The sequence below is a fragment of the Ambystoma mexicanum genome, chromosome 3q (genome assembly GCF_040938575.1).
Source record: "Ambystoma mexicanum isolate Mex_15411 chromosome 3q, UKY_AmexF1_1, whole genome shotgun sequence".
NCBI lineage: Eukaryota > Metazoa > Chordata > Amphibia > Caudata > Ambystomatidae > Ambystoma > Ambystoma mexicanum.
In genome coordinates this window covers 1,113,172,809-1,113,193,211 of record NC_090926.1, presented here as the reverse complement: position 1 = coordinate 1,113,193,211, position 20,403 = coordinate 1,113,172,809, and positions in this window count along the sequence as shown.

The window sequence follows — 20,403 nt, the reverse complement described above, 5'->3', positions numbered from 1 at the left end:
CTTTCTGTGCCTCTTGCACACTTCTCCTTACTTTCTTTTCACTATGCTCTCTGGCACCTTTAGTTTCTCACTGTGCTCTCTTGCACCTTCATTTGCCCTTTACCGTGCCTCTTGCTCTTGCATTTCTTTTGGTCGCTTGCACCCTCTTTCTCACTTTCGGGTTGCTTGCACCCTCTATTGGCTGTCCATTTTCCTTCTCACTATCTCTCTCCCTTTCGGGTCGCTTGCACTCCACTCTTTACTTTCGGGTTTCTGTCGCACCCACTCTTGGCTGTTTCCGTGCCACTAGCACACTTCACTGTCTTTCATTACTTCTGCACCTCTAGCGCACATTTTCTGTCATTCGACTTTGCTTTCTTTCACCGCTTTCCAGCTTTTGCTTGCTTCGCTTTTACCTTTCTCTTGCATAGCTTTTGCTTTCTTTCGCCGCTTTTGCTTGCTTTCATCCCACTTTCGCTCACCGGACTCTTCTTTCAACATCGCTCCTGCTGCCACTCCAGCCACCAGCATGCTACTGAGTTTCTCTCTGTCTCATGAAAACCACCAGCAGTAGTGCAGTGCCGGCGAGCAGGTCCAAATGGGTTTTGGTCAAGATCATGGTCTCACCACCTGCCCCTCAGTCATCCTTGAGACCGGCACATGTCCCAAGGGAACAAGCTTTTCCCTGAACACCACTAGTAGGAAACAGGTTGCCTCTCTCCCGCTCCCCGGAGACACGGCTCCCTAGCTACACTGCAGCCCCTCACAAACACTGGGGCAGCGTCTCAGCATGCCATTCTCCTCCGGATCCTCCAATTTTCTCTTCCTGCAGCCCCCTGCTCCTTGGCTTCTCTGGTTCAGTCAGCACCTCCAGCTCGTTCATACGCTTTGGCTGACTCTATTTGTGGGACAATTCAAAGGTGTTACATGGTAGGCCTCACTTTGTATTCCTATGTTGTTTCTAAGGGTAATTCTCATTGCTCTTGTTAAATCTTCTCAGTGAGGTGTTGAAAATGGGGAGGGGGAGATGAAATGTGACTGTAGATTAGATTTATTTAGTGAAACATTAGTAGGTGACTGACAGGGGATATAGGAAAACTCTCTAGCCTTGGTTTTATTGAAAGGGATAGCTGTCCCTCTCGGTACGTCACTCTGTACCCCTGACATACAAGCATGCAAGCATGGGACTAGATAGTATTCCCTGTGGTCTAGAGTACTGGAAGGTAAATGGGTATCTAGTTACTTTTTATTTATTTATTTTAAAATAATGTTATCATTTGTAGAAGCACACCCAGCATGCAGGCATCTGGGCGCAGGTTACAGTAAGACAGATAAACAATAGGGAGGCAAGGGGGAAGTAATGGCAAAAAACGAAATGTCAATGGAAGAGATGAGTTTTGAGCTTTTTTCTGAAGATGTCATGCAATGGTTTGCTTCGCAGATGAGTGGGTACCTCATTTAGAGGGTAGAAGCCCAGAATGGGAAGCTATCACCGCCCGCCTTCTTGCGGTGGAACTTGGGGATGGCGAAGCAGTGTTTGTAGGCGGATCTCAAGGGCCTCGCCGGTGAATGCAAGGATGCGAGGATGTGAGGTAAACTGGTGCGTTGTTGGAGAGGAGGCGTTGAGTGAAGGAGAGGACTTTGAAGATGATACGGTCCTTAACCGGTAGCCAATGGTCAGATTTTCTCACTTCAGTGATGTGGTCATGCATCCCAATGTCAAGTGCCATGCGCAGTGCGTTGTTTTGGATTGACTGAAGTTTGCGCCACAAGTTGCAGTAGTCAAGTTTTGAACAGACAAGGGTGCATGCTACTTCTAATCGGTTTTTGGTGGAGAGGAAGGGTCAGCTGGCGGTGATAAGTTTAGTGGTGTATGCCAATGTGGAGGCAATATGGTTGATGTGGTGGGCCATGCTAAGGGAGGCGTCCAGATAGACCCTGAGGGTCTTTACTGTGGTGGTCACTGGAATAAGGTGGCCATCGATGGTGAAAGCTTTGTATTCTTTAGGCAGTTTAGCCAGGTGTGAGGGGGGCCGATAAGGAGCAGCTCTGTCTTATCATTCAGACAGACTATGTGCGGCCATCCACGCTTGAATAGATTCGTAAATAGAGTTTATGCTGACCGAATCGTGTGCGTGATTGCCGGAGAGGGGCACAAGGATCTGCGTGTTGTCACCTAAGTTTATGTAAGATATGGCTAGCGCATCCAGGAGCTTGAAGAGGGGCTTAGTATATTTGTTGTACAGTGTAGAGGAGACACAGGAACCTTGTGGTACACCGCAATGGATAGGTGTGGGGTGTGCAGAGGCTTCACTAGCGAAGCCTCAAGAGGTTCTTTCAGCTAGGAAGGAGGCGATCCAGTTTGCTACGTCAGGAAAGAAGTGGGCTGCAGATGTGAGGTGGTGGCAAAGTGGTTGGTGGTCCACCAGATCAAATGCTGCGGCGAGGTCTAGGAGTAGGAGATGTGAAAGATTACCACAATCATAGGTGTCATCTGGCTGTTTCTTGTGATCCAGCAAGGCGGTCTCAGTTTCGTGATTAGGGCGGAAGCCAGATTGACAAGGAATTCTAGGAATTCCTGTATTTATAGGTAGGCGTCTCTGTCTATGATTTTTAGCAGGAAAGGGACAGTGGTGATGGGTCGGTAGTTAGTGGGGATAGTGGGGTCGAGGGAAGGTTTTTTGAGTAGCAGGGACATCCAGGATTCCTTAAGGGCAAGCGATACAGAGCAGGATGCAAATGAGGAGTTGACGATTGCTGTAATAAGGGGGCGTAATGGTTCAGTACAATCTTTTATGACGGGAACCTGGCTGATGTCACCCTTACACCGTGACGGTTTAAGTCCCTTAATTATTCTATCAAGAGTAGGGGCACAGATCGGTTGGAACTTGAAAAGTGGGGTGCTTTGGGATAACTCTGGTTGTGTGACTGGGGGTGGGGCTATAGGAATGGCTGCTGAGATGCTGGACTGTTTAGACGTAATCTTTTCTTATAGTAGCCTGATTTTGTTGGTGAGGGTGTCTTGGACAATGTTGCACCAGGAGTTGGCTTTGAGAATGGTTGTGGTGGAGTTGAAGGGGTTTCGAGCCATCAAAGGATAGTGAAGAGTTCATGTGGGCTGGAGGATGGTATGGAGGGCCTGTCATTATAGGCTACTGCTTTGGTACTGTGAATGGCCTGTCTGTAATTGCAGGAGGCTGTGGTGAAGTGGTTTTTATTAGCGGTGGAGTTGTCTTTGTGCCATACAGCTTCAGCTGTTCTTTTGGTGGTACAGGTGTTTCTTATTTCTGGTGTGCACCAGGTGTTAGAGTGTTGTGGGTTTTTAAGTTTCTTGCTTTGTGGGGGACCAGGTGGTTCAGGGTGTTGAGGAGCAGGTGTTGTAGTGCTCGATCAGGGCAGTGCTTTCCCTAGTTGATGGGAGAGGCTGCAATAGGAGAGGAGTAATGTTGGCAGTGGTGAGGTTACAGGTGTTCCGGGCCATGATGAAGCCTGATGTGGTGGTGGTTTGAGAGGGAGGTGATTTGTATTGAGCGGCTGGGATGGCAAAGGTGATGGTGTTGTGTTCAGACCACAGGCACGGAGCATTGGAGAGGATGGTAGTGTCACATTTGTGATCCAAGATCCAGTCTAGTGTGCGGCCATTGTCATGAGTGGGGAGAGGGATCAGTTGTGGGAAGTCTAGGGCTGCCATGGAACCTGTAAGGGAGGTGGCGTCTGTGTCTAGAAAGTCGTTGTAGCCCAGGTTAAAGTATCCCAGGAGAAGGATTTGGGATTTAGGCTTGAGGTTGGTTAAGGCAAGCTGGGTGAGGTCCTTCTCAAAGGTGGATAGGGGCCTGAGGGGTCAGTAGACGAGGTGCAGGGTGACTGTCGTGTTGGTGTGCATTTGATTTTGGACGAGATAAATTCGCAATTGGTGAGAGGGTGAGGTTGAGCGAGTGAAGTGGGAGGGTATTTTTGTAGATGAGGGATACCCCTCCTCCTTTTTTCAATACTCTGTCAGAGCGAAGTATGGCATAGTCGTGAGGGCTGGCGATTGAGAGTGCAGGCCAGAGGTGGGTGTGAGCCAGGTTTCTGTGAGTGTGAGGATATCCAGATTGTTGGTGGTGAGCAGGTCCAGGATTTTTGCATGTGCTTCGAGAGATCTGGTGTTGAGAATGGCACAGTGCAATGGCGTTTGGGTGTTGTTGGTGCTGTGAGGAGGGGCATGTGCCTCGGTGTTGTTAGTGGTGTGAGGTAGGGCAAGTGTCTGGGTGAAGTGTACTTGGTGGGCGGTGCAGTGTTTGAGCAGTGTAAAACATTGCACATAAGTGGGAGGAAGGGAGTAGTCAGTAGGTGAGGTGGTACGTGCTGTAAGGTCTGTTCCTTAGTTGTGCGATGACTAGTTTTGATGTGCCCCACCAATATTTTGGTGGAGTTGTGAGGGGGGGTTAAAATGAGCTGGTGGATTCAGGATGTGACGGTGGCAATGGATGTGGGTAGGTTCATGCGCATTGGGGCACAGGTGTTATGCAAGGTGGGGAGAGTTATGTAAAGGGATGTTTAAGGTTTGGGCGTGGCACAATTGTTCCCGGCCGAATTGACCGTGGTCGGATCCGACGCTACAGGGTCCACTTTTCTTTTTTTTAAATTATTATTATTTTTTCTTCCCGTCCCCAGCCTCCAAATCTCCGGAAGCGGGGGGCACCCCCGCTACTGCAAAAAACCATCTCTACCAAACATGGGGAGCGGGGGACAATCCCACAACCCCAGCTCCCATGTTTGGTAGTGATTACACAAACTGATCATTTACAAACAAACAAATGGTACTGGCTGATGTAGCATACGATCGTTTGTAAATGATCAATTTGGGTAATACCATGTAAAGGGGTGGGAGGAAGAGGGTGGGTGGGTTGCGGGGAAACCTTTTGATTGTTAGCTCGTGGGTACAGGCGTGGTGTGTTTGGGCTGCTGTTGTGAGTTGCACAGTATTGAAGGAGTGCAGTTTGGTCAGGCTCAGTGAATAGCAAGGGGCATGCCTGACTGGCTGGGCAGAGGGGTGGGAGGAAAGGATTTGGGGGAGGGCCGGAGCACAGCAGAGTGCAGCCTTTGGCCATGATACTTTTTGCACCAGTGTAGGACGGTGCCTGGTGGAGTTTGTGAGTTTGAGTGGGTGGGTGGGGAGGAATGCTGTGTTCCTGCTAGGGGACGTGTTTGGGAGAAGCTAGGTCGTGCATCATGCATGATGGTGCCGGGTGTGGGCCGGCGCCAGTGGTGGCACTTTGCGCAGTTTACGGGTTGCCAGGTCAGCGGCAGTTTGGGGATACTTCCTTTAAGACCATGGGGGTCACTATGGGGTAGGAGGTAGCCATGGCGCTGTTAGCGCCATGGCTACCCCCTTACCACATTCTGGGTCGTGTTCCCGGAACAGGGACTTACCAGGTCATTCCGACCTTGGAGGACCCGGTAAGTCCCCATTCCGGGAACCATTCCCCATTCCCATTTGAGCCCCCATAGGGCTCAATGGGAATGGGGATGGAGCTAATAACGGTACCGCAATTTGCGGTACCGTTATTAGCTCTTAAGTCCCTTAACGGGTCCCTTCCATAACGCCTGGTAAAACCAGGCGTTAAGGAAGGGACCCACTAAGGTGTCCTTACCGGTGCCGGTAATCCCTTACCACCTACCTCGTAATGACCCCCCATGTCTTTGTCTTATGGATCTTTTTTCTTATATAGTTTCGTATAATACAATCTTTTCTTGTCCTTTTTTGGATTGGGGTTAATGAGGCCTGGATCAGGGATGATGGAACCAACATATCCTATGAAAGCTTCCGGACTACTTCTTCCTCACTTATGGTCCCTTTGGAATATGTCACGGTTTATAACAGGGCACATGCCAGCTAGGGAACTCCTTTCCCTACAATGGATGTGGCACACTATAAAACGTAGTTTATTTTTAATATACTACGGATTCTTTTGAGTAGACCTCCAACCCGTCTCGCACCCAACATCCACAAACACCCTGTGTCACAATGGACTAGGAACTAGGCCAGTGTGTATCAATAAGATATTTATTTATTTATTATTTAATGAAAAAGGAAAATAATCCATACACAGCAGCTACCATTGTTGTGGCAACACAAATGCAATGATCTGTACAGAACAATTAAGTTAGGATATCCTATTAAAATTCCAACAGTACTTCCCCCTCCCTTACTGTCTATGTTACATTTGACACACTTTTTCTTTGCATTTTACTGTTGATTTTGATTTGCATTTGTATTAAAAATCAGCCCTGATTTGAGAAAGACGGCGCAGTCCGTTGAAACACTTGTCATCACAAAGGGCAACCGCTCTAACTAATACAAAGTCTTAACTAACTATATTCCAACTGAGTGGAGTTTTTTTCTTTTGTCAAAGTTGGCGCATGAATGAAAAAGTGTAACTATCCTTTCAATATTAGTACTTTAATGGCAAAACAAAAAATAAAAACAATTTTGACAAAGTGATAGAACCAACGATTTAGCACTCCCCCTGCAACACTCACCCTAAACATCAGCTAAACTTGATTCCTTTGAATGGAAGGCAGTGGCAAGGAGTAGGAATAGAGAGAGGAGATCGGATTTGGGGAAAAGCCCTCCACCACAAGATGGAAAGCTAGCAAAGAAAGTGAAAACCCGTTTTTGGAGCAAAATGGAAGAATGGGGTTTTGGTTATTTCTCACAACTGCTAGGGGACAGAATCAAAGGAAATGTGCATTGCTTACACTCTAGGAGATTGGGAAAGTGCATTGAATAATAATCAGCATACCAGGGCAAAAATAGAAATGAAGTGGGAAAATCGGTTTTGGGAGAAAGCAAATGCAAAAGGGAAAAATACAGTGGCAAATGGAAATTCGTTTACAGTGGGTTAACAATGACAGGCAGTGCAGGAAGGGGGTTTAGCTTAAAATAGAAAAAATGGTTCTCAATGACAAGGACAGAGGCACAACACAGGCAGACTTCTAGGCAAAAGAGATTGCTCACAATGGAACAACGGTTTGGGTTTAATAAGACAGATGCAAATAGGAATCCGTTTGGTAATACACACAATACACGGACAAATTCGGTTTGACAAGGAGACTAATTCTTTTGAGGCAACACTTTAAAGACTATAATAATTAAGTACAAAACCAGGGACAAGATAGTTGATTTCGAATTTCAACAATCTTGAACCTTGAATTTCAAAGGGGAAATTAATCGATTTACTTAAGAAAAATACTAAGGATTCACACAGACAACTGAGAGATTTTTTTAAAGGAGATATGCTAACATACACAGGCTAATAATAGATTCTTCTATGGGAGGAAGATAGGACAACACTGGCAATTTGGGGTTTTCAATGGAGTTTTCAATGGGGGAAATATTGGATGCAATGCTGCAATAATGAAGGGCTTATGCATTAAAGGGCTGGGGTAAATGCTACTTACAGAGCAATCCTCTGTTTAGGATTCAGGAAGGCCAGCTGGATACCAGGATTCTCTGGACAGCTAGGGCAAGGGGTCTGATCACTGCACTCTCAAAGATGGTAAGGTTCATCTGCCTTCTCTCCGTCCTCCTTCTTCTGCCTGCCCCCGGACTTTGTGTCCCTGTCCAAGTACAGTCCCCCTCTTATATAGCAAAAATGACATCACTAACTGTACAATCTAGGGGGAGTACCCTGTAATTGTCCCTGCTGCTCAGATAGGACAGTTTACTATTCCACTTTCTGCCCCCTGGCATGACTGCTTCAAGGCAAGAGAGCACCATTTAATTTGCATTTATTGCAATTCTTTGTTCTCATTACCACTTTTTGGCAAACACTAGTTATGTCTCTTAACTTCATAACTAGATTAGCCCCTGCCGTATGAACTAGATATGTGGTTTTAGTTTGTCATAGGGAATTAGGTAAGCCAACCGCCAACTCCGTACGAGGTAGCATGGCCCTTTGGCACATTTTTGTAATTTTCATAAAATGTGCAATCGTTATGACTCTGCAACTCAACAACTGTCCCATTCGTCACATGTTCAGATCAGCCAGAAACTTAACTGGCCCTATCAGTCCCCAAAGTCCTAGCTAAATGCAATTTATCTCTTTAAAACCGCCTGGAAATTACATGAAATAATAGTATAAAAGGAAATTAATTCTCATTCTGTTAAGGGTTTCCTTTGTTTTACCTCTGGAGGGACCCCACAATCAATCCCGCAGACAACAACAAGAAAACAAGTCCTACCTTGTCTTCGAATAGAAGCGAAGATTAGAGAAGTCCACCTGAAACAATCTTTCGGCGGCTTCAAGCACAGGTGCCGAAAGGAAGCTCCCGGGAAACCCTCATGGGGAAGAAAATCCGGCTGTAAGTAGAGAGCGCTGAAGGATGAATTGGATCAGCTTCTTACTCATCTTGCGTGGTGACGCTCTTCTAGGTAAGTAAAAAGATGAGTATTCTTGAAGGGTTTATTTGTGTTGCAAACTGGGGATAGAAAGAAAAGGATTAACCAAGGTGTTTATTGGAACCTTCCTGAGAGTTCTTAAGAAGAGTAAATGTACCTGGTTTGTAGTCACGAAGGGCTAGTGGGAGGAGTTATCATGTAGCCGTGAAGAGTACCCAATCTTAAGAAAGTAAAAACAGAACACATAAAAGGAAAGGGATTATTCTGGGAATGTAAAGTGAAAAAGATGGAAGGAGGAGGTTTGATGGACGGAGTTCCTACCAGTGCTTGTGTGACAATGGGACTTGAATATGAAGTCCCGGTGAGGTTTGCGGCTGAATCTTGAAGTGAAGCCGGAACTTAAGTGGTAAAGACTGTATTCTGTGGAAATACAAGAGATGGCAATCAACCCTAGGAGGAGGGAGAGGTACCCGACAAAGAGCTTGTGGCCAAATAAAGTAGGGTTGCTTACTAGAACTGATGAGAATCTGACTGCGTTTGGTAGCCGGAGGATTGCGGCAGAGTAGATGAATATGGTTGGGATGGCGGTGCTTCCCTATACGTAAATACAGATAGAGGAAAGGAGAGTTAGCAATCTGAAAGCAAGTCGAAAGGGGATCGCAATGCTAAGGACGGTAACTCACGGAGCGGAGCCTCTGAAGACAGTAGCAACGCATTGTTGCTCGGGCGTCAAGGATCCATGTACTGTTTCCGGGGAGAGAGGAGGGGCTTCACTCCCGTCTCCCGTCTGAGGAACTACACCGTTCCTTCTGGTTACAGGTGCCATGTTGGAGGTACAAATCCTCAACCTAGGCTGAAGCCGCCAACGATGCCATAATGAACTGCAAACACATTCTGATTGCTGTGAAAAATGCCTAAATTGAAATCAATCTTTTAATGTCAATTAGGAGTGTCCGTCCCCCCTGTGGGAGGGCCGTTTCATCCCCCACAGCCATTTGTCTTTGTCTGGGCTCAGCCGGTGACCAGAGATTTTTATTAGTCCCTTTGAACTTTGCAGTTTGCTCTTTGAGGTGGGTGCAGGAAGGGCTCACACCTCATAGCCAAACCTTAGCCCCAGTTTGCCTTCTTTGAAATCTCTGGGCCCTTACCTTCATGTCTGGCAGAGCAGATAATTATGACGCCCTTAGCAGCATCACATTTTATTGCAGGGTTATTCACTGGTAGGTGTGACTTCCAGCTGGAACCGGGGCTTTTAATTGTGAAGTTTCCTGCCTCAGCCCGAACTGGTTTTTCCTGTAATAAGTGTCTTTTCAAAGGTGACTGGAGTTTTGTGGGTTGGAACCTAATTGGCATTTGCTTTGGTCAATCTCCCACATCACATTTCCTTGACATTTGCTGTGTGAGCAGTGCTATCTTTTCCCACTGTAGCTTTTGAAAGCCGTTTTCCTTTTCACACGTGTGCAGGCAATTTTTTGCTTTTCATGTTTAAAACCCTGTCTTGCATGTTGCAGGATTCTTTGATTTCTCCTTTTTGAGCAAGTTTGCATTTGCTGTAGGTCCATTGATAATGAGGGGTAGGCCCCCTTCCTCATGGTTCTTTAATTTGACGTGAACAAAAGAAAAAGTCAAGCCGTTTTCATTTGCAGTGTTTAAAGGGCTGCTGTTCAAGTGAAAGGGATAGCAAAAGCTGTTTCTGGTCGTAGTGTTGAAATGCTTGCCCTTCATGTGAATTAAAAGTAAATCAAGGCTGTTTTTGGATGCAGTGTATTACTTCTTGTCTTTCAGGTCAAATAAAAGCAAAGCAGGGCCATTTTTGCTTATAGTGTTCCAATGCTTGCCACTCATGTGACATAAAAGCAACACAGGGCATTTTTGGTGCCAGTGTTTAAATATAGCTTTTCAGGTGAAAAGGATTTCTGTTTGGGGCCTTTAAATTCACCCCACAGATACCCCAGCTCACCTTCGGATGCTCTCCTCTCAGTTTCCATTGACCCCCCAGGTGATCCTCCCACACTTGTCTGCATCCAGGGTTGGGATCCAAGTGCGATGGCCCTTCCCAGGCCACCTGAACAACGGATCAACGGTGACTACTTGTGAGAACGCCCTCAGGTTTCTCACATTACATTCTGACACCTTTCAAAAAACACAGAACAGATTTGAAAAAGCATGCTTTCAGATCCTTGTCAATGCTCCTCCCACAAATTTGCTGCAAATCCATTCAGCACCTCGGTATTTTTCCCCATTGAAGCCTATTCCCATTTCAAATATTCTATATACTTATTGCAAACTTTCATGCAGTTTCATTGAAGGGAGCCAAAGTTATAAGCCGTCCATAAATTGCTCTTCATTGACCCTGCAATGCACACATATGCATAGATGTCTTTGAACATTTGTCAAGTTCGCAAACATCACAACAATGTCCCCAAACATCTGAGATGTTTGCCGCTTTGGAGAAGCAAAACATCTGATATTTGGCTTTTTCTGGACATATCCCATCAAATCGTCATCACCCCTCAAATCCTCAAAGATTGTTTCAATTGTTTGATAAGTGTAATGTGTTTATTATTATGTTTTTACCGTGGGCGTAGTTTGCGAAATCGACATGACGTCTGTTTCAAAATAGTCGACGCACCATGTGTTTCTCATTTGACCAATCAGCATCGGCATGCGATGTCCGTGAATGTAAGGCAGCTGCCTGATTGGTCTAGAGGTATCTGCAGACACCAAACAAGGAAGTGGGTCCACGGACTGTGGATGGAGATATCACATATTTTATTTTACCTACTTTTTGGGCATGTTAAAAAATCTACTGGAAAGATTAACACCAGATTTGCAAAAGAACATTTTCGGGACCAGGCCGCTCCTCGCACAAGTTTGGTGAAAATCCGTTCAGCGGTTTGGGCTTAAACCACAAGCAACATTTTTTTCTGTTCATGTCTACCAGGATTTCAGACGTTTTGGGACCCTTCCTATAACTTTCCCCCCCTTGACGAAACTAGACCAAACGTTGCAGATAAATTGGGGGTCGGGTCGGTACTTTTTTTTGCAAAGTTTAATGCAGATTCGTCAAACGGCACCAAAGTTATAAGCTGCCCAAAAACTGCTCTTGCTATCGGTAAGGCAACTTAACCATAACTACATGATCACTATCATGGACCCTGTAATATATATATAACATTAAACAGGTATTCTGACTAATGCGGATGTAGAGGATGATTATGTTAGAGTTTCACCAAAATGTAGGAAGTTATTTGTTAGGGCAAAATGGTAATTTCAAACTCTAATCAAGCAAAGAGCTTTATAATAAAGAGAAAACAAAGAAAGGCGTTGTTGGTATGTATATGCATCTGTCTGCATTTCCATGCTGGACAGATGATTGCATAAATGCGCTGCGACTAAGTTTTGCTCCCATAGCAGCAGGCCTCACTAGCAGGGTTGTGTGACCCGGTTTGTGCTGACAGAGCATTCAAACTTAAGTCGCCACGGTCTAACTTTCCATTTCCCGCAAAATGGCTGTGGTGAACAAGGGTGGGTCGCAATAATAGGTGCATCGAAATGTAAGTGATGCTCCAAAGAAAACACTTTTATTACATGTCTCTAGAAAGTGCGGAGAGGGCGCACTGGTGACTCATCCAGAAAAAATCAGGGAGGGACTACTCCTTTAACAGCAACGCTAAGCGCAATATACAGGTCTGCCGGGTATTGCTCGCTTAGTTTGTTTTTATTATTTGTCAAGCACAAACAATACCATACAAAAAAGCTCCAAGGCACCAGTTCATACTAACAAAATGAATACATAAAAATGGTAAACATCATACAGACAGCAATAAACCCATAGATAAACAGACTGTAATTACCTTATGCATACACAAACACATACAGGCTCCAAATACAACACATTGGACAGAACGAATTTGAAGTGAAAAAATTATCCTTTAGTATTTTTTTAAAAGTGTGATGTAGGGGTTGTTTCTTAGGTGTCTGCCAGATAATTCCACAGAGCCTTTCTGTCAATGTTTTTCGACCAGATGCACCTACTTATACTGTGGCAATAAGACTCGAGGCGGTGGGCCAATACCGCCCCAGGTAATGCCCCCGGGGCTGTAGTTACAGGCCCGAGCGTAGCCCGTTAGACCGGGGTACTAATGGCATTTTTTTCTGTTTAGAAATGCTGCCGCGTTTCAAAACAGAAAGAAAAAAAGTGAAAAAAATGGCCGCCAGGAAAGGGAAAATGTAGTCCGTTTTCCCTTTCCATGGCGCCCATCGGGAGCGGACGCGCTGGGATCAAAAGTGTTTCCAGCGCGTTTGCTCCAAAGAAAAGAAGAAAAAAGAAGGTAAGTGGGGTTGGGAGGGGGGAAGGGGGAAGGGCTTCCATCGTCCTCTGTCGGAGACCAAGGGATAGGAGGTAAGTGGGATGGGGAGGGGAGGGCAGGGAGGTGGGAGGCGAAAAAAAAAAAGTCTTACCTGAGTCCCCGGTGGGGGACGAAGGCAGCCTCCAGCGGGGATGTCCCCGTTTCGAGCCGCCTCATTGGCTGAGGGGCTTCCACGGGAACAGAGAACCCGGCACGCACGGCGTACACGGGAATACCGTGGGGTATGGCTCAGAAAAGAGCCAATCAACACGTTGGATTCCCGGTGCGCCGAACGTGGCGGGTACTAATGTTCAATGTTAACCTTTGGATCCTTGCCTGATCATTGGGCGTTACAAGTTGTAGAAAAAACAGCCAAGCTGGGAAAATAGGAGGTGCGGTTTTATAGACCATTTTCAAGACTATGAGGGCAAACTTGACTTGAATTTGGAGATCGCCCACTAACCAACTATGAGCCTTCTTATGGAATTACCCAATTTCCCCAGACCATAGATAATTCTAATGGCACTCATTTGTACTGCTTGACAATCTGGCTTTCAAAGTCTTGGTGACACTCATTTTAATGACAGCAAGATACTGGACACAATGAAAGGTCACAACATGCACGCAATGTTTCTGCTGTTGCACTCACCGCAGGGGACACATTGTAGACAGAGTAGATTGATAGATTGGTATGTAGTGATGTCACCAAATCTTCTTTACCGAAAACTGTAAGACCAAAACAATTTTACTGAACATTTTTTTTAAAAATAGATGGGTAGTGGGGTAAAGAGGTAAAACGGGCAGAGAGGTGGAACGGGAGGGGATAGAAACAGGGAAAAACAGGGGGCTCAGGGGGTACACCCCCAAAACAAAAACAAAAAATACTGGGAAAAAATGTTGGTGACATTTGTTCGGTATTATCGTTTTCAATAAAGGAAGATTCAGTAACATCACATGTAACCGATAGATGGTAGTGAGAAATATTTACCATTGCCTGCAGCTGGGCTTTGAAGATTTTATCTTATTGAAAATAACCCACAATTTAGAAACTTAACAGATCTGGGTGAAAACCTCAGGGGAAGGCCAGGCAAAAAGCTAAGTTGCTGAAGCAGGCCAACCCATTAACACAGTACCACTGATGCATCACGATTTAAACAAAGTCAATGGGTCTGCGTCAATTCCGTGAACATTCTCAGGCATTCATATACCTCAGAGGTTTGCAACCGTTGGCTCTCCAGATGTTTTGGACTCCATCTCTCATCAGCCCCAACCAGCATAGTCAATGGTGACAGATCATGGGAGTTGTATTCCAAAACATCTGGAGAGCCACAGGTTGCAGACCCCTGATCTATCTGTTGTTGGCTTCACTGCCCAGATCCAATGAGATGTGAGTGCATTGGCATACATTTTGCGCTGCCACCACAACCAAGAAACTGCAGAGCGAAGAGGAAATCCCAGGATGCGAATAGCTTTCATCCCCTGGCTGGTGGGTGGGGGTGGGCAGACACAGCGTTTAACGGCCCACAGTTCGAGCTGAGGCCCTCACTTTGCTCAGGCCTATCAAAGCTAGGGCTTGCGGGCCTTTAAATGCAATATCCGCCCCCCAGCCAGGGCGTGAAAGATTCAGTAGTGGAGGCAAAAAATGTTAAATCACATTGTCTGTAGAGTAACTGCTTGTGGGCCAGAAGGCATCAGAGATGTTACTCCATCCAGCTCCATTAGAAGAATGTGGGTGAAGAATAGAGCAGTGTACAAGGCAGTGTGTTTCAAGGTGTCGAGGAGACAGGACCCTTTCATCCAGCCCGCTTTCCCTGTTGGACAAACACAAAGAGATGTGGTCCTTCTTCTTTTTACTGCCTATTGTCAGATCGAGGATAAAAGCACTTCGCATGTGCAGAGTGCTTCATGGTGTGCAACGCAGTGTGTTTTGAGGTATCGAGGAGACAGAACCCTTTCATACAGCCCACTTTCCCTGTTGGACAAACACAAAGACCTGTGGTCCGTCTTCTTTTTACTGCCTATTGTCGAGGTTTAAAGCACTGTGCATGCACGGTGTGCAAGGCAGTGTTTTTTTCATGTTTGGTGATTGGAGACAGAAAACTGGAACGCAAGGAGGTCCGTCTCACCTAAAGTTACGCTGAGTCATCCCCTCGGTATATCTTGTATGTATCAGAAGCACTGCATATTTAAACTCAATAACCTAGATTGAAATATCTTTCTTACTGACATATCAGTGTGAGTTCTCATAGTCACCTTATTATCGGTATAAACAGGGATTGGGAGTGTGAGTTATTATCACTGTTAGCTCATATCCCTCTACCCTACACCATGGACCTCCTCCTCGCAGTATGAGATCTTACAGTATCCTGCAAATACCGGGAACACTGTTCACATATATACAATAACTTGGATCTTTTTTACCGACATATTAAGGAGTGTGAGTTGCTCATGGCCCTCTTATTGTCCATACAAATATGGATTGGGAGTGTGAGTTATTATTACTGCCAGCTCATAGCCCTCTACCCTATACCGTGGACCTGTTCCTTGAAGTTTGAGATCTTAGACTTTTAGGGGGATAACATAAGCACTTTTTGATTTTATATATTGATTGTTTAAATTGGAAATTACCAAATCCACAACTATGTACGAACTTCATGGCTGTAAACTATTAAGTCGCGCTACTAAGGCCGACAAATATATACCTGATGCAGTGATGTTGGTAGCATTCAATAAACCCCTTCCTCCCTCTCCAGACCCAACTCAAAAGGGCTCTGGTCTTTGTTCCTGTCCTGTGGTCATTACATCAATAAGTGTGGCTGTAACTGACTCTTCAGGAACAAACTCGAAGCAAACTGTGAGTCATACTACATCGAAAGCCTTAATCGCCTCCTTCTTTTCATCTGAAGGAAAAATAAAAACAGAAAGTAATGTGATTCACAGGTACAGGATGAATTGCGGAACACTGTGCAGGTGTCAATCAGTGACTACAAAGCCTTGGTGGAACATGACACTCCACTAAACATTGCTAGTGAATCTTCTTGTGTAACAGATTCCATTTTTTCGACTCACCACCAGCATAAACTCAGCCAAGACTACTTTCCGCCTTGACTTCAGGTCTACCTTGTCGGTGGAACTCTCCCTCGAATCAAACATTAGTTCAGATAAACCAGGTCTTTTGTATTTTGGTACCTCTTTTTGAAAGCCTGAAGTCAGAGGTTAGATCAAACTCAGCAGCCTTGGATTTTCTGTTGTTTAAAATTGATAATATCAAACTACATATTGCAGCCAAAGAGTTTCTATTTCAGCGTGTGGTATTTCACCAATTGGCCCAAATCTCACGAAACCATGAGCAAAACACTCTGAAATGTTACAACCTGGTCAGTATACTAACAAGAGAGATAAAATGAAAGAAGCAATTCATGGAATTATATTTGAGGGGATATTACCAGAAAACTGTTCTTTGACCCTGAGAAGAACTGCTATCCTATAGTTGTTCTGGGTCTTGCCGATGTTGGCTGGAATCTCCTCGGATGACTTACAAAGGGTTTATTTTATTGATCGCTCTAGAGCTGATCAATCTATTTCCTTCATACAATCAACATTCATTTGTGATAGTATTACCCAGAATTCTTGGTTTTGATATTTCTGAATACCAATGGGATAAAGGGATTGATCTGTGTGCGGTAGAGACATCTTCTAAACTAGGGCAGAAATACAGCACTTCAAAGATATGATCCAAACCTCAGAACAAACCAATAATTGGTCATAGTTACTGAAGGCATCTCAACGAAAGTGAATTTTAAACAACGGGATGTACGTAAGTGTTCAGGTCTCATATTGATTTCCTGGAACACCAGTGGCCATATGCATCTCTTCTTAAATGTTGAATTGGGTAGTAAGCTCCAATAATTCACAATTGCTATCCTACAAGAGACATGGTTTCTGGAGATTCCAGCTATGGACGGATGTCATGTAGCATGTCAATTTGCAAAGCAAGGTATTTCTGGACGACCATTTGGTGGCCTTTTGATAGGTGTTCGGTCCAGCCCCTCACTAGACGTAATTGGGTCAAGTGAGATTTGTCATGGTATCCTAACTACCCATGTGCGTTTGTTGAATGAGCCCTACTCAGATTATTTTATTATAAACGTATATTGGCACAACAAAAAGGGAGGCTTCGAAACTATGTTGAAAATGCTGACTAATCAGTTGGAGGTCTGGAGCTCGACTGTTTTGGGTGACCATATAATACTAGCTGGGGACCTGAATTCCAACTGTACTAGTCCCGAATCGCTTGGTGAGGTAGGGCTAAAGGGGACATGGAGTTCTAATAAAAAGTGGAATGGAAGCCGCTGACTTAAGTGTTGGAACAGCCTAGGCTGGGAGATGTTGAATGATTATTATAATGCTTCAGCTAAAGTCAAACCAACATGCATGGTCAGATGGTCTTAGATCGTCAACCATTGATTAAATTGTTGTGAGCAGTTGGTTATATTCATGCTATACTGTGTTAACTGTGACAACAACTGATTGTAGTTATCATGCAATGCTGGAAGCAGCCTTTAAGATCAAATTGAACTTTTGAAGGGATATTTAGATGGGGCCTAGAGATCTTACTTTGAACACGGCAGGTAACAGAATTACATGGGACGCTGCTAATGTAAATTTTATAATTATTCATTTGTTCAAATTTGTACAATCCACTCTTGAAGAGAAAAATCCTTGCTGCAGAAACATTTTGAGCTGTTTGTTAAAACGTTGATAGTCAACGCTGGTATTTTTGTGAAAGATGGAAGATGGGAGAAGCTTAAATGTGAGCGGCACCTTCATTCATATAATGAAGAATTGGTTATAAGAAGGCGAATTGTGAGGAAGGTTGTAAAGTACTATAAAGCTCAATCTAATTTACATTGGGAAGAGATACCTTTTCTTATAAGGAAAGCTTTGCATTCCTATAAAAATTGGATTCAGAATTCCTGTGCTAAAAGAATACAGGGAGACTGTGGAACTATGCGGGCCTGCCTTGTTAACAAAGACTCCAAAGCATTCTGGAAGCAAGTCAATAGAATTGACACTTCACAACCAAGTATGCAAACCAATGCAGTAAACGAAATGGCATGGGTATCTCACTTTCGTTATGTCTTTTCAACTAAGAACCACGAGCCTTGTACCTTGATGTCAGCTTATGTAAATGGTATAGGAGATTTTGGACCAGAATCAGTGCTTTGTTCTATTCACCACCTTAGCACCTCTTATGCCCCTGGTTGCAGCAAACTCAGCAATGCCTTATTCAAAAGTGATCCCGAACTATAGTGGGAAGTTCTATCCTCTTTATTTCAGAATGTTGTGCGTTTGGGTAAAATGCCCGACTCTTGGTCCACAGCATATGTAATTACAATCTATAAACAGGGAGATCGTTCTTGCCTCCGGAATTACCTGCTGATTGTGATACAAGAAGCCGAAAGCAAAGTTTTTGCATCAATCCTGTTAAAACAGCTTGAATCATGGATAGCAGATATCCAGATTTTGAGCAAACGCAAACAGATTTTAGGGGCAATGTAGGGACTTTGTTAAATGGACTAGTACTAAACTGTCTAAAGCAATTGTCATGGGCCGGGACCTATGAGTCAAATTATGTTGCGTTGCTCGTTCTGGCATCAGCATTTGATGTGGTTGATCGTAATAAATGATGTCCAAAATTACAAGTGTGGGGTATACCATCAGGATTGATTGTCGGATTGCATAGTAAGACAAAGATACAGATTCACCTAAACCATCAGCAAGGTTTATCCTGGCCCATCCCTGCCTTTTGCGGGGTTAGACAAGTCTGTGTTTAAACTATAACCCGCAGATGCAGGTGACTCCATGCAGTCTTCAGCTTTTGTGTCACCTAAATTGGGCAACTTAATAACATCTCTAGCCTATGCTGATGATTTCTTGCTTTTTGACTGCACTGCGGTTGTCCTTCAGTGATTGATTAACTCGTTTGTGAATTACATTGATGATCAGTCCCTGAGAGTCAATCAGGAAAAATTAAGATAATGCAGTTCACTAGAAGGAAGACTAAGGGCTTTTATCGATGGAAGATACGTGAGACAAAATTGGACATTGTCCATTCTATGACGTATTTGGATTTTCTGATAAATTCTCACCCGAGTATTGGGATACAAAAATTGTGGTTTAAGCACCAAGTCTTTGCTCTCTCTTCCCAGTTGATTGATCAGAAATTCTGTACTTTTTTCATTAAAACGGCCATCAGGTACTTTGAAGCCACATGTATACCCAAACTATTGTATGGGATTGAAACCTACCAATTAGAGGTAATTAACTATCTTCCATCCTTAGAAGCAATATTCTGGAGAAGAATGTTGAGGCTGCAAATTTCCTGCCAATATTTCTTATAAGATATGAATTGGAAATCATATCTTTAAAAGCAAGAGGTGATTGGCAAATTCTTTCTCTATTCCGTAAGATCCCGTACCCTCCCTTGGGATCTTGTTTGGTTGATTTAAACAAAATCTTGCAGAATTATAATTGCACTTGATTGCAGAAAGATGTATGGTTACCTTAGCGGAAAATTAATGCACAATTGAAGATCTGGTAAACATTCCTGTGTGGGTGAAATTATCATTGTTTACCTATGATTGGATAAGAACAATTGATGCCCTGCACTCCTATCCTTCCCCTATCCTTCCATGAGACATTTATACACTGACTACAAAAAGCAGGGCACAATAGCCTCTTTTTAAAGTATTTATCTTGACCGAGTAACAAGTGTTATATTTCTATGATTTTGCTGGAATTTAATATTAACAAGACAGATCCCAACAAGGTATAGTCAGATCTCCAAAGAAAATGTTATGTCTATATTCTGTTGTGTAAAGGGCTCTTGTGAAACCTTAAGACACTGCTTGATTGAATGCAAATCTTTGTTGCATAACCATAAACTATATTTTGATAGATTTTTACCATCAAATCAAATGACTGACAATGAACGACTTTAGAACACATGTCTAGCGGGAAGAGTAGCTTCCGCAGTAGTGGCCGTAGGATTTATAAAATCTTTGGAACTTGCAGCAAAATCCTACCTAACTGTCTAGTAGCCTTGTTGTTGATGGAGATAATCTGTGATGAATTTTTGTACTGATTTGTGGTATGGTATATTCCAATAAATAATATTTAACTAATTATATAGATTGATAAAATGAAGATCGAATTGAATTATTTAATATGTCTATTTTAGCTGTATCGTGTGATGAACTTTTTATTATTGTTCCGATCTGATTGTAAATGAAGTAATATTATACTGTGTACTATATTAAAGGTTGAATGTTTTTTTTAACCAATACTAAAAAAATTTAACTGATTTAGAAGAATACATTTAGCTAATTCTACGGCTAGAAGCCTTGTCGTGTCAAATGATATGATTACATTGTACTTTTTGCTAATGTTTAAGTAAACATTTTGGATATTTTTATGTAATGAAATCAGCCATAGAATCATACAAATCTTGTACTCGCGTACTGGGACCAAAGCCATCTATGAACGCAGATGGTTCACTATAAATAAGGCGTTCAGTTTTATGGTATTTGTTTTTCTACATCACCATCTATATTCTTTTTTTGTCCTTTTATCTGTATTTTTTCTCTGTAAAGGAATGCGTTACAACTAGTATGTTTCCACATG